The 15672-nt window shown below is 44.1% G+C and overlaps 1 pseudogene; it reads left to right on the top strand.

Annotated features, from left to right (window-relative positions):
- Window positions 1–3369: 3369 nt before the first annotated feature.
- On the top strand, window positions 3370–5228 carry LOC117560572 (annotated as a pseudogene).
- Window positions 5229–15672: the final 10444 nt, after the last annotated feature.

Here is a 15672-nt window from a genome sequence, read left to right as displayed (position 1 = left end):
ACAATCCAATGGAAAAAAATCCCATTTTACTTATTCAAGAGGCCCAGAAAAAAAAAATTATAGTAGTATCCTAGCCCAGAGATTGTGAAGAACAAGGAATAAGGAAGAATATTATGTTAATTAAACTGTTCAAAAACAGAAAGGCAACAAGGAATGGATTAAAAAAGCAGTAAGTAAAAACAGAGAATATCATATTACACAAACATGTTCTCGCCCTATGTCATGTCTGTTTTTACTTCATGTCTTTGTGTTTCCCCGCCTGTTTTGATTGTCTGTCCTGGCCTTATCAGTTACACTTGTTCTATTAGCCCTGCACCTTATCCCCTCATTCCTTTAGATGGTGCTGGTTTTCTGTTTAGTCATGGTTTGATCCACATCTGCATGTAACTTAAGGGTCTGTTCTATGCCTTGCCGTGCATTGCCTTGCCCTCTTTATTATTCCTTGATTTAAAGTGTTTTCTGTCAAAAGTTCCTGTTGCATGCAGTCTGCCTTGCAGACATGTCTTCTTTTCCACCCTTGATGTTTTGCATATCTTTCTTTAAGCACTTGAAGCTTGATACTAGCTTTAGGCACATGCTTTTGGCACTAGAAGCAGCAAAGCAAAAAAATAAAATAATGCCACAATTCCCAAACCCAAAAGAGGACACAATCTGCAAGCCAGTGCTGGGAATCTCCTTCTGCGTAAAGCACTCTGAATAGACCTCGTGCCTTGGTGGAAACTTGGCTCTGCTTTTCCTCCACTTCTAAACAGACGTCTGCCTACACACAGTCTGCACATCATAATAAACACATGGGATGAACACCGTGTTTTCACCCAGCAGAGAGAGCAGAAAGAGGCCAATGATGATCACAACACAGCAGGTGACGCATATACGCTATTGCACAGATAATCTAGAACAAATTGTTATTTTTCTGTACATATACGTGTCGTGTTCCGCAATAGAAATACCATCAATGTTTCTGGGATATGATGGCGATGCCCAGCAACACGTTACTGGAATAATGAGTTTGCACGTAAGTTTTCTCAAGCCTCAAGACTGATAGGAAATTATTTAATTACTGTTTTTAATGTTTACAGTTATTGACTATCTGTTAAACTAACAAGAGCATGCATTCATCATGTGGTGCAAATTAATATTTATTTTGGAATAGTTTTAGATTTCAGTTTACTTCTGTGTCATGCAGACAAGTTGTACCTGTAATAGAATGAACAACATGTTCATGGACGCATCTTTGTGTGCAAACAGCATCTGAATGGAAACATAGGGATAGTACAAAGTGAGGATGATGCGGTTAGATGTCTTCTTGGCACAAAAACTGGTTTTGCAGACATTATTTTAAGATTACGCAATGGATTAATATGCAGCCTGATGCCTATACAAAACGGAAAGAAATAGAGTGCTTCCGTTTTGGGCATAAAAGGATGTGCAGGACTGTACGTAAATTCTGGCATGTTTATGTAATTAAATTCATCACATGAGCTTTTATCATTGTCATTGATCGTTCAGGGAATATTTATTATACTTCTGGTAGTTTTGATTTGCTCCTAGCCAAGGATTAGTTTTAGTTTTGTCGTCCAATTGTGTCAGCAGCAATGGGCATCTATGAGCAACAACATCAAAATAGAGAAACTCAGAAACAAAAAGTTACATTATTGCTGTATTATTATTATTATTATTATAGCCGTGCTATAGTGCTCAAGTCTACCTGCTTCAAGTTGTTCACAGCAAACAATCAATAACTATCCTGTCAACCAAGGTAAAGTACAATCCATAACTTTTGCTAAAGGAAAACAAAAAATGGTGAATCGAGTATAGCTATGTCATATTAAGCAGAGGAAATGAGGCAAAACGTGGTGACTAGCTGGTGAAGAAAGTCCCAAACAACTCAAGACAAGAGTGAATAATTTGTCACTGACTCAAAAACTGGAATCTTCTTTATCCTAAACAGCTCTAACTTATAACGTTGTTATGAAACTTATTCAGCCCACTCAAGGCCAAAAACATGCTGCTTAAATCAGACCTCACTTTTCAAGGTTGAACTGAGTTAGAAGTGGTTGACAGTTACATGTTTTAGATGTCCAGGTTACATGTTTCCTCTCAACAGCCTGTCAGCAAATGGAAGATTTCTGATGGAGCAGTGAACTTCAGTCAGCTGATGAGTATCAGCTGTTTCATTCATGCTTCACAATCTCAGTCATATTGGTACAGACGCACCTTGATTAGCTGACATTTCTCGCAACTGACACCCTTGTGCCAGTGCTGCTCCCTCTAACCTCCTCCTATGGTGCTGAGAGTTTGGGGTATTGTTGATTTTAATAATCTCATGTTCATGCATGTGTTTGTTGATGGGGGATCAGTTCTCCTAGCAGCAACGAATTCCTCAAGCTCCTTCAAACAGCAAAGCTTTTTCCACCCAATATAACTATACACATTTTAGCTATAAATGGTTAGATCCTTGACTGGCGTGTTGCTGACTGACGTTTCAAGGTTTCAGGTTGTAGCTGTTGTTGATAGGATAACATAGACGTCTAAAAACAACCTCTACATATCAACAATGTAGCCGATAATTTTCAAATATGTAACCTTAAAAGTCCCCAGTTGACCTAAGAGCTAATGTTTTCTATTACGTGTTTAATGAACTGGGGTGAATATGAGAGGGATGTGTTCAGCAGAGCTTGCATTTCTTTTTTTAAACATTCATAGAAGTAAGAGGATATTGCATCATCATCTTGTACCAACTTGTCATATTTGGACATGCCATCATCAACAGAACAAATGCTTCATTGATACACACCCCTGTGTGACTAATTCATCAATGTGAACACTACAGGTAGTGTCGCAAAGTCACAATGAATCAGTTGTACATCAGAGATAGTGATAAGCGACAGCTACTGGCAAACTGAAAAGGCACTTTCTATATATAGTAGTACTTTATTGTGTGGTTCTTTCACAAGTCAAGTAAAATAGGTGATAATAACTGATTTGTAAATGTACATAAATACAGAAGAGAGCTGTTGATTTTTTCCACAATGCTCTTAAAATGTAAACAAGCAAGAAAAACACAAGGAAAGATGAGCGTAAAGTTCCAATTACCCCTGACTTGAACTTTATTTCAGTAAATAAGGGTCTTGAGTCTCCTATAGGCGTCACATCTTGACCTTACTCTTAAATAATGGAAGCCCCGAGGCTCCTGGGGGAGGGAATACTTTTGCAATGACAGCCTATCATTGCCTCAGGCTGAGAGTCACACCGGGCCAAGTTACTGTTTACGCAACCACAGCCAATCACGTTAAAGACCATGCCAGGCCCGCCTCCTGCCTGCCACACTGCTGATGGTGGCTGCAGAGAGAAACTATAAAGTTGCCTGTCAAGTGGAGGAGGAGTAGAAGAGATTGAACCATGAGAGAGAACCTTGCCTGTGTGTTATCCCAAAACATGGCCTTTACTGACTGTATGAAACCCACTGACTTTGCTGCAGAAAAGGGGATAAAGTAAGTTAATGTCTTGCTGAAGAATGATTCAGGGTTATGGATGTCTTGGTAAAGGATATAACTCAGAATGATGCTGCTATAAAATTCTAATGAGTGATTTCATTTTGTTTCCAGGAGGAAAAACTGGAGAAACAGAATACGATTTCTCTTGAAAACAAACTCTTCCAAGTCAATTCTACATCTGATGACAACCAGACCTCACAGGTGAGACCCTTTCTATTGTGATCATTGTTGTAAGAATGTTTTTTATTTTGTTTGTTTGGTAGTTATAGTTTATTTAGTTTGAAATAAAACAGGTTTTTTTCTTTTTTAATTACATTGGAATTGAACTATATTTGAATATAGTGAATTATATTCAACTTCTGTTTTAGTTTTACATGCACTTCTTTTGACTTATGACATATACTGTTTTGAACATGTTATGAATGTATTGATTTATTAATAAACAAACTAAGCCAGATAACAATGACTATGTCTGATATAAATTGTTTAAATTCAATGATATCCCCATGGCAGCATGGACACACTGTATAAGTAAAAGTAACAACAAATTCGAAAACCAATCATTTTTATTTGTCACATTTTCAGATTCACTTTTACCTTTTGTATAAGCAGTCAAATGCAATTCCACCAGTTCCTTAAATGTGTATATTCCAAAAATAACCTATATAATATTTAACTTAAAAATCATACAATAAGCCAATGATTTATTAGCTATTATATGAACAATCAGATTGTTTTTATTCAATTCAAGGATTTTGCAGTGTGAATTAAAAGTTACATTAAAACGTGGTCGTCTGCTCTTCTATGATGATCTAAAACAATCCATGTCTTCTTCCCTCAGGCCGACAGCTGATGACGTGCAGCAGTGGGCGCAGTCACTTGACAGACTACTGAGTCATAAATGTAAGAGTCATTCAACGCACTATTGGTACACGATTACATTAAAGAGTCTCAAAGGTCAATTGTGTGCTGAATTTATGCCCTTTATTGGCCCCAATAAAACAAAGCTGCTATAATGGCTTTTCACTTCCTTTACCTTACACTAATGGGCAAACAGTGAGTGGATGATTCCCTCAGCTCATGGTGCTTGCCTTGTCTTTAACACTTATTCTTCTTCTTCCTTCTCCCGCCCACAGATGGAAAAGCTGCATTTTATATCTTCCTGAAGTCTGAGTACTGCGAGGAGAACATTGAGTTTTGGACGGCGTGTGAGGAGTTCAGGATCCTCACGTCAAAGAAAGAGATGGCGTCCAAGGCCAACAGTATTTACGAGGATTTCATTCAAAATGAAGCTCCCAAAGAGGTAGCCATTATAGCATTCAGTATTCATCTAAATTAATGTGTTTTTTTTTGTATTTGTTTCATCAAACGTATTTTAAAACAGAATGATTGTGCCAAGTTCTTATTAAAAATGGATTTCAAAGGCTAATAATGACTGTTATTTGGTCACAGATAAACCTGGATTTCCACACCAAAAATGACATTGCCCGAGAGCCTCCATGAGCCAACTACCGCCTGCTTCCTGTCAGCTCAGAGGAAGGTATACAGCCTGATGGAGAACAACTCCTACCCCAGATTTATCTACTCCGACCTTTACAAAGAACTGAGTGCAGCTGCCAGGGGAGAGGGCAAGCACATTAAGTCCTAGTCAAACTAGACTCCGGCTCCTGAAGTCATTTGTTTACCACTGTGACTGTGTGAAGAGCTGAGGATGTTCATTCCATGCACTGACACGGGATATATACTTCAATGCAAATCCTGAGAATAAACAATAACGGTGCGTAAGGGGCAAATGCAAAAAAGAAGCCATTTTTAGACCGTGCTGGGAGCTCACCACCAATGAAGTTTGGATGATAAGGCTGGATGCTGTATGCTGCTGAAGGCGGTGCACAGATCATTTCCACCAGATTGGATTACAGTTGCATTTTCTTGACGGGGCCATTACCTGCACTATTTAAATGAAGTATTTTTGGAAATGATGCGCTTTAAAAGAATGGTGTTAAGGATTAACTGCATTCCCGGCTGAGATGAATGTCAAAACATTTAATGTATCTCTTAGGGACGATGCTGTCAGAATGTATTTGTGTGCAGATTTCCACTGGAAGACTTTGCACAGCTTTTCATACACACAGGACTTGTGTGTAAATGAAAATTACACTGTTTTGCTGTATTTGCATCAGTTTACACATAAAGTGTGATTTTAACTTATATTCACAACTTACACTGTAGAATGTATGTGACGTGAAATTACTGTGATAATGTTATGTTTTATAAATATCGCATCTGTTGTTTGTGAAATTAAGTTTGCAGGCAGCTGGACTGCTTCAGAAATAAAATGTATTCTTCATGAAATTTCTATGATGCATTTATTTACTTGTTCAACCAAAAATGTTGCACTTTTTCAATAATGATAATATAATATAAAGCATTTTTCTTACATAAAATATTACTCAAAGTGCTTTGCAGTATGGCAAAGTATTTTCTTCTTAATGATAGATCTTTAGTATTTATTCAAGCTGGTCAGGGTGCTAAGTTTTCCTATTAATAACTTATTTGGTATGCCACAGAAGAGGGCATTACAATAGTACGGCAACTTAAAGGTAGGGTAAGCATGGAGAAACCAGCTCGAGTAAGCTAGAATTTGAAAGTACACAACCGAAACTGCCCCTTCCTTCCCCTCCTCCAACACACACGAACGCGCACAGGACCAATGAGGGCACGAGATAAGTTTGTGCACGAGATGGGAGGCTGACTTTTTACAGCGCCACGGCTTCCACAGATGAATGAAGTATTTGTATATATTTATTGTCAAAGCATTTCATTTATTCATTGCTATCGGGATATTAAGAGCATTCCATGGAATATAACAAAAAATATTTCTGAAGTGAATTACCTACCCTTCCTTTAATGCAAGCATTGAAGCCCCTCTCACACTGTCCCGAAGTTGACACCCGATGGACACACGAATATGGAATTGTGAATTTCGCACGAAGATGGCCCTGAACCACACACGAAGGCAACATTTACATTACATTTAAGACATACAACTGCAACGAAAGTAACAAAAACAATTATGTTACAGTACTATGATACTGTACTGATATTTTCAGACTTTGTTCTTTACTTTCTCCGTCTTTATATGTAGAAGATATTACGTTTTCTCCGTCATGTTGTTGTTTCCATAGCAACAACAACTTTCTGTCAACTCGCCTTCAAAATAATATATTATATCCTTTTCAGTTTCACAGAACACAAATTGGGTTATTTACATAATATGTTTACATGATTTTGTTGTGCAATAAAACAACCAGATGGACACACGATAAAGGAAATGTTCAAATTCCGCTCTGATCGTAGCAACATCGGGCCATTCGTGAGGGCATCTTAAGCCTTCGTAGGCTATGACCGCCGGTGGAGTCTCTCAGGCTCCGACAGCAACTTGGTGAGCAGTGGCAAAATTTTTGGCATGCCAAAAAATAGCCGAAGGACCTTGCAAAGGTTCATTTTCGTGTTGAATTCGTGTGTCAATTTTGCCCTTCGTAAGGCCATCGTGAGGGCATCTTGTTATCATCGGTGCCATCGGGCATTCACCCCGATCAGAGTGAGGGTGAATGCACCGATGATAACACGAAGATGACACGATTTGACAAGATGCCCTCACGAGTGCCTTACGAAGTTGCCGCTCACGAAGTTGCTGCCGGAGCCTGAGAAACTATAGGTTACTTACGTAACCCCAGTTCTCAGAGTAACATGAAGTGAGATGTCTCACTATGGGATGAGCAAACAGAAGCATCAATCTCATTATGCCAATCCTGATTGGCTGGTGATCTTGACGTCAGCGTCAGGGAATTCACCCCCTATAAGTAGCTTGCGCCACGACGCATGCGTCATTCAAAATAAGCACCTCTTCTCGCTTCACCATAGCAAGGAGGGCCGTCTGGTGAGACATCTCACTTCATGTTACTCTGAGAACTGGGGTTACGTAAGTAACCTATAGTTCTCATTCATAACACTCCGTTCGATGTCTCACTATGGGAAATTGTAGCTCCCGTATTGTCAGACGAGCTTATCTCGAAAATCACCAAACCAACCAGAACTTAACAGGTAGAGCTCTGACTCAACCAGGTGCCCAGCACAGCTTGAGTCACACTGGGAGCAGAACGTCCAGCCTGTTAAGAGGCGGACAAAAGTGAGCGGCGAGGACCAGCTCGCCGCTGCACCAATGTCTTGGATGGGAGACATCCTGGACAGAGCCCAGGATGCAGCCAGACCCTGAGTCGAAAGAGCTCGCGGACCCGAGAGTGCCTGCGAACTCTGACTCGTATGAGCCCCAAAGCAATTGCTTCCACAAACCAGTGGGAGAGCCATTGCTTAGTAACAGGCTTGCCCTTATAAGGGTTAGCCCAGGACACAAGGGGTTGGTCATTATGACGAAGCACCCTTGATCTGTCCCTGTACGTGCGTAAAGCACGGGCTGGACACTGCAAATCCGGCCGCTGTTCCCCGGAGGAATACAGTGGCGGGGAGGATGCCTCAATGTCAAATGTGGTACCTGAACCAACCGCCTTAAGATAAAGGTAGGGTTGGGCTTCAACCACACTCTGTTTGCCCTGGGGCGAACTGAGTGCATGAAGACTGTACAGATAGTGCATGAGTGCCACTGGCTCGCTTGGCAGCTGCCAGGGTCAGCTTCATGTCACACTGTATTCAGATTGTACCACTCACGGGCCAGGCCCATAGAGCCAAGCGCTCTGGGTGTGGGTGAAAGATTGCCCCCCCCACTTGGGACAGTATGTCCCTGCGTAGTGGGAGCTGCCATGGCTGCCCGCACAGCAGCTGATATATCTCCGCTGGCCAGTACATAGCTGGCCAGTGCGGAGCTATCAGGATAAGTGTGTGGCGTTGCTCTCTCACTCTGGCCAGAGTTGGGGGTATCAGAGCCAGGGGTGGGAACGCATACAGAAGGCCCGGGGGCCAATCGTGCGCGAGTGCATCCACGCCTAACGGTGCATTTAGATCGCGCATCGAAAAGAACAGCTGACACTGAGCGTTGTCTTTCGATGCGAACAGATCCACCGCGGCTCTGCCGTAACGCACCCACAGCTGGCTCACAATCCTTGGATGTAGAGTCCAGTCTGCATAAAGTGGTATACCTCTGGACAGTAGATCTGCCCCGAGGTTCATCACTCCCGGTACGTGCGTCGCTCTCAGAGAGAGGAGACGTCTACCGCTCCATAAGATCAGTTTGCGCGCCAGTGTGTGTAACTGGAGAGAACGCAAACCCCCTTGGCGGTTAATATACGATATTGTGGTCGTATTGTCTGTCCTCACGAGGACGTGATGTCCCCTGAGGAAAGGCAGAAAGCGTTTTAGGGTGAGAAACACCGCTAAAAGCTCCAGGTAATTTATGTGCGCCCGCTGGAGGTCTCTGCTCCAGAGACCCCTCACCGGGCGACCTTCAGCACCCATAGGCACACCTCGTACTAGAAAAGTCGGGTGCAGCCAGTGGCGCAGTGCCATTACGCATTTCACAGTAACCATAACTCTCCGCGCGCCATGTGTAAGCGTCCCAGTCGTACGACCAGGATGGCTGACGCCATGAGCCCCAGCAATCTGAAGAGAACATGTTTGCGCAGCTGGAAAAGAGCGAGACAAGCTCTGAAAGCTTTCACTCTTTCCGCTGACAAGCAAGCTGAAAAGGGCACCGAGTTCAGGCGTAAACCCAGGAAGAGTATAGTCTGCGCGGGGCACAACATGCTCTTCTCTGTGTTTATTATGAAAACCCAGGTTGAGCAGGTGCTTTACGAGGACATTTGTCTGCGTAACAGCCTCCTGCTCCGACTGTGCTAGAAGCAGCCAGTCGTCCAGGTAGGTCGCCAGGCGAATACCCTGTTGTCTTAACGAGGCTATCGCGACTTCCGTACACCGTACAAACACCCTTGGACTGAGAGACAGACCGAAGGGGAGTACTCTGTATTCATAACAGATCCCCTGAAATGCGAATCTCAGATATTTCCTGTGTGGGTAATATACTGGGATGTACCCATCTTTCAGGTCGACTGATGTAAACCAGTCGTCTTGTCGCACGAGCCGCAGCAGAGATGTGTGAGTGAGCATTCTGAACTTATATCTTTTTAGATATTTGTTCAGAGCCTTCAAATCAAGTTTGAGTCTCTATTTGTTGTGTTATGGGGCCCTCCAGTGTCAGCACTGTGGTGCCCCATTTCGACAATCCCCACCGACACTGCGCATGCGCGTGACGGTGGTGCCTACACAACCCCAGCCGGCACTGCGCATGCGCGTGACGGTGGTGCCTTTACAGCTCCAGCCGGCACTGCGCATGCACATGACGGTGGTGCCTTTACAGCTCCAGCCGGCACTGCGCATGCGCGTGACGGTGGTGCCTTCACGACACCAGCCGGCACTGCGCATGCGCGTGACGGTGGTGCCTTTACAGCTCCAGCAGGCACTGCGCATGTGCGTGACGGTGGTGCCTTCACGACCCCAGCCGGCACTGCGCATGCGCGTGACGGTGGTGCCTTTACAGCTCCAGCCGGCACTGCGCATTTGCGTGACGGTGGTGCCTTTACAGCCCCAGCCGGCACTGCGCATGCGCGTGACGGTGGTGCCTTCACAGACCCGTCCATTGTCCGCCCTTTGAGAGAGACCGTAGCTGCTCTCAGAAGGGGAACAGTTGACGGACTGTTTATTGTTTTTCTTTTCATTTTTTCGAGCTGCGCCCTTGGCTCGAAGCCTGGATGCGTAAGCGGAAAATGTTTTATGACAGAAAAATCAATAAGTGTGTGACATGTGTTTATGCGGACTTGAGGATGGTGTTGAGGCATCTCTCGAGGCGGCGGGAACACATTTAGAGCTGGGGAACCGTAGACTTCCAGCTCTGTCACAGAGGGGAGAAGGAGGGGCTGTCACGCCACTCGCTTCTTCTTCCTCGACTGCTGGCCAAAATTCTGGGTTGGCTGCGCCTGGGCAGCAGCCGGAACCGGAGATTTTCTAGGCCAGCTCGCCCTCGTCCCCTGCCTGGGCTGGGGACTCGGGGCGGACTGCGACCTCTGCGTTTTCGGTATTTTGAACCGAGCAGGGTTCGGAGCAGCTTGGACGAAGGGCTGCCGCTGCGAAGGCAGCGGCTGGGCCCTTCGAGGGAGGCAGAGGTGGAGGGCCTCGTCCTCCTTCTTTTTCGACTCGCATCTCCTCTGCATGGAGGCAAGAGCGGAGCCGAAAATCCCCTCGGGAACGATGGGCATGTCAAGCACATCCTCCTTTTCCTGGTCTGGGAGGTTGGTGAGGTTGAGCCATCTAGCTCTTTCCTGCACCACCATGATCCCCATTGTTTTGCCCGTGGTCTGGACGGCGCAGCGTTGGACACGGAGACAAATGTCTGTGACCGCGGCCAACTCATCCAGAACGGCCGGTCCAGGATTACTCAACATATCCTCACAGAGCTCCGCTTGGTATGCGGTTAGCAGTGAGGAAACGTTCAGAGCCCTGGCGGACAACGCTGCGGCTCTGTAGGACCGTTCAGTCATGGTCGACTGGAAACGGTCCAGCTTCGCTGGCAGCGTGGGGGTCCTGCTTGGTGACGAGCCCATCCTCGGTAGGAGGTGGGCTGCCACCAGCAGTTCTATTGGCGGTATGCAGAGCAGGCCGAGCCTCTGCGGGCGAGACCATGGTGAGGTCTCGCCGGGAGCTCCCGCCTGGTGAGGCGTGGGGCTCCGTTCCCGCGTCTCTTGCCGCCACCGGGTCCCGGCCTGACACCGCGTGGGATCCCGGTTCCGCAGCTGCCGCTGTTAGTGAGCCCCAGACCGACACAGTGAGGGGCTCAGTCTCTGCGGCGGACGCCCCCGTGTCTTGATTGCCAAACGGCGAATCAGTGGACATGAGGGAGTCCTGTTCCAACAAGCTAGCTTGGTGTGCTAGCCGTCGGTGGAGGCTCTTTCGGGTGAAACGGGCACAATGCCCGCACGAGCCGGGGTTGTCGATAGCCTCCTGGGCGTGTTCCAGCCCGAGGCAGGACGAGCAGACCTGGTGTGAGTCTGTGCCTGCTATCTTCAACCCGCAGCCGCATGACCGAGCCTCCGAGTCCCTGACTCCTCTGGTGTGAGGGGGAGAGGCGTCCATCTTGTTCGCCTCGTGGCGTGGAGAGGACCCGCTCGTAACAGGTACGTCGTTGAGAGAAAAAGTGTTACCAACCCGTCCTTAATCCGGAGAAAAAGGGACGGTGTGGGTCCTTTGTTCTCAAAGAATATTGACTGGTGTGTCAATATACTTCTAATCCTTTTCTCCTCCGTGAGAGAGAAAAATAAAAGCGTCCTCGCTACCGTGGTGTCGGTAGTAAGGGGAAGCTAGCTAGCAACAGGTGCGTAGCTAGCTTGAGAAAAACCTTACCTTACTTTCCGGGGAAAGAAACGGCGAGGTCGATTTTAATACTAACTGGCGTTAGTATTACCGTCTTCTTGCGAAGCAGAAGGAGTAGCTGGCGAGCGGCCGTCGACCGAAATGGTTATATTTGGGTTCAGTCTGTGGACCGTTAAGCTTGTCCGGCTACTATAGAGATGTGCTCTGAAGCGAGAAGAGGTGTTTGAATGACGCATGCGTCGTGGCGCAAGCTACTTATAGGGGGTGAATTCCCTGACGCTGACGTCAAGATCACCAGCCAATCAGGATTGGCGTAATGAGATTGATGCTTCTGTTTGCTCCGCGATGAGGCGCATCCCATAGTGAGACATCGAACGGAGTGTTATGAATGAGAACTCCACCGGCGGTCATACGATGGCTTAGATGCCCTCACGAATGGCCCGATGTTGCTACGATCACAGCCGAATTTGAACATTTCCTTTATCGTGTGTCCATCGGTTGTCAATTTCGGGACAGTGTGACAGGGGCTTTAAGGAAATAAGCAGGAAACCAAGACAGTTTCCTTGTGGAATACCAACTCATGGTTCACAGTTTATTCTTGAGAAATATAAAATTGGAGAATGGAAACACTTTCGAAACATAAACCACATCGGCTGATATGTACATTTCATATTTTACCAAGCCATAACAAAGTTAAACTGAATAGGTTAATGTTATGCTCATTCTAATGATAATCATACATGGTGTTCTTAGTCCTTAATACTTGTAAAAACCACATAATACAGTCAGGGTGAGAACCTGTACATTTATTAATGTTTCTCCTTGTTGCATTTAGTATAGATTGAAATAGGATCAATGCATTTTGGCTGTAGCTGAACTTGTACCTTACACCCAATTCCCTACACATCTGTGAAAGCACTTTCCACAGCTATTTTGCATGAGTAGGTAACATACCCAGCAAGAAAAAACATGTTTAAAAATAATGATCCAATCAAAAACCCAACCCTTATTCCAAGCTCTTTTCCAATAAGATTAGCTATTGCAGCATTAGCTCCAAACGTTGCTAAATTCGGTAGCATGATGGTAACACTGACAACCCGTCTCTTCAGTCCACCCTACAACTCACCCTAAAATTATTATTATGAACATAAATATACGGTGGCCCTGAAGTGCAAGTCAAAACAACATTTCAGAAAACGCCACAGCGTTTCAGAAAACACCACAGCATTTCAGAAAACACTACAGCATTTCAGAAAACGCTACAGCATTTCACAAAACGCTTCAACATTTCATAAAACACTACAGCATTTCAGAAAACACTACAGCATTTCAGAAAACACTACAGCATTTCACAAAACACTACAGCATTTCAGATAACACCACAGCATTTCACAAAACACTTCAACATTTCAACTTTTACGGAAAGGGTATAGAGTGGCGAAGTCCCGCCCATCTACTTCCGCCCCATGGGACCTTATTTTAATGAAAAGTATGTATTGATGTCAATGGAGAGAGAAAACGTATCTTTCGATCCCGTTTGAATTGTGCCATGAATTACACATATGTTTGTCAAACTTAAAAAATAATTTCCAAGTCAAAAAAGTCACAGTTTGTCGTAAAACTGTTGAAATATAAGACTATGAAAAATACGCAACTAGAAAGACTACAAATCGCGTAAGTGATGTCATAACTGATGTGACAATTGTTTTCCTCCACCAAATAAGAGATAGCTAAGATAAGATAACTTTAACAAGATGCCTGTGTGCTTAGTACCAGGTTGTTATCATACCAGCAATGGGTCTTGCTCGTTCTTTCGCTTCCCGTCTGATGAAAGGACCCGGGTTGCGTTCCGATAATCCAAAAATCAGCTCCTAAATTCTAACCCTATCTCCTATTCCTTGACCTCTGAGTGAAACGTCACGGGGTTAAGGGATAGTGGATAGGAGAATTCAAAAGGACTTAGGAGAAGAGACTACAGTACTTTAGAGAATCCGAATGCACTTTCACTATCCGACGTGTTTATCATGCGCCAGCGGACGTCATGAATGTGCGTCTGCTGCTGTGGGGAAACTATGGAAACTACAGTTTTCTATACAGCGGACTACAACATGGATGTTTAATAAGAACGACGGACTACTGTAAACTCATATAGAGACTCTGCACCGTGCTCTGACGCTGTTGTTTTATGCTTTATGAACGTGGATAACAGAGAAACATATTCTTCATGACCAAAGTTGGAATTGAAATAAAAAAGGAAAGTGAAGCTTATGCTCGTCACCCTCTCCCTCCGGTCCACATTAATACAAATGATCCCAATACGTATGATTGTATGAAAATATCTTAAAATAAATACAAATGTATTTATTATAAACGTTAGTCCTTAACATCTATCACTGTGTACATCACCATTCAAACATCTTTTAAAAGTTGAACAAACCCCACACAGCTCAGTAAAGACTGTGAGATGTTGACTTTATTTGATAATTTCAGTAAAAACTAACGTTCATATTTCTCTTTTTGATTATAATACTGATGAACGTTCAAAACAAAGCACTTTGGCAAGTTACCACATACGTTTTAAAATGCTTACAGTTTTTCTCGATTGCTAACACACTAAAATTCTACATAAAGCACAATTATTTTAACTGACACTCAAAGAGCAAAACATCGGCTCAAATCTCCAAAACTCTAAACACGTTTTCAGCTTTTCACACAATTTGCAAATCAACATGGCACTTTCTGCAAACCACTGCACACGTTTCTCCACGTAAGACACAGGAATCTGACGTAAAGTCACGTGTTAGCAAAACACTGATATTCAAAATGCCTCACACATGGACCAATGATCAAGAAACACGTTCCACCTGACCAAACACCTGATAGCATAATTGTTGGCTCATCAATCAGGATGTTAGCACTATGAAAAGACCACAGGTGAGTACTTTCTTACAGCAACAATGGAAGCCAACATGGAAGCAAGAGGTGGGGTGAGAGTGAGAGGAGGAGGAAGAGGTGGGTGAGAGTGAGAGGAGGAAGAATGAGAGCTGGAGGGAGAGGACGTGGACAAAGAAGAATACTCTCTAATGAAATGTTATCAACCATGGTTTGACGATGAGAGAGGCTGGACAGAGGGTTCAGCCTAATCTAAGCCGATTTACTGTTGCCTCTGTAATCCGGACACTTAGACTTGAGAACAGGTTAGTTACCAGTTTGTAGCTCTGCATAATTCATGATATATCAGTACTTATCTGTTGTGTGAAACGTATTTACTTCATTACTGTGATTGAATTGTTGGCATGTTGCATACTATAACTGTACACACATCCTGCACAATGTTCTGTGGTAAACTTACTTTCATGCAACACAGACACTGACCAACCACTACATCTTTGTTGTTTATCTGAAGGACTGAGAAACAAAGAGGTGGAAAGCTAAGGATTTTCAATGAGGCACAGGAAGCAGCAGTTACAAACTGATTGGTTGTTTTTGCTGCCAATCAAGAAAGAATGCTTCGTTATTGTCAGCACCCGACATTGCAACATGTCCCAAAACAACGAGCTCACAGCTCCTCATATCTCTTCAGAAACTGGACAGAAGTTAAACATGTTCAAACCGCAGACTCTCTATGTCATGGTGAATACAGTCGCTACTTTATTTATGTCTGTAGGCCATTGTTGTGAGTTTGGACGGAGCAGCTACAGGTTAGTTTAGTCTGATCGATCCGATCTCCATTCAGAAAACACGCATTTTAAAAGGTTTTTCGCCTGCCGTCTTGTCTGCACACTTGTCAAACATTAATTCA

Source organism: Gymnodraco acuticeps, unplaced genomic scaffold (genome assembly GCF_902827175.1).
Source record: "Gymnodraco acuticeps unplaced genomic scaffold, fGymAcu1.1, whole genome shotgun sequence".
Classification (NCBI taxonomy): Eukaryota; Metazoa; Chordata; class Actinopteri; order Perciformes; family Bathydraconidae; genus Gymnodraco; species Gymnodraco acuticeps.
Note: the sequence above shows the minus strand (reverse complement) of the source record. Positions and strands in the feature narration are given on the sequence as shown.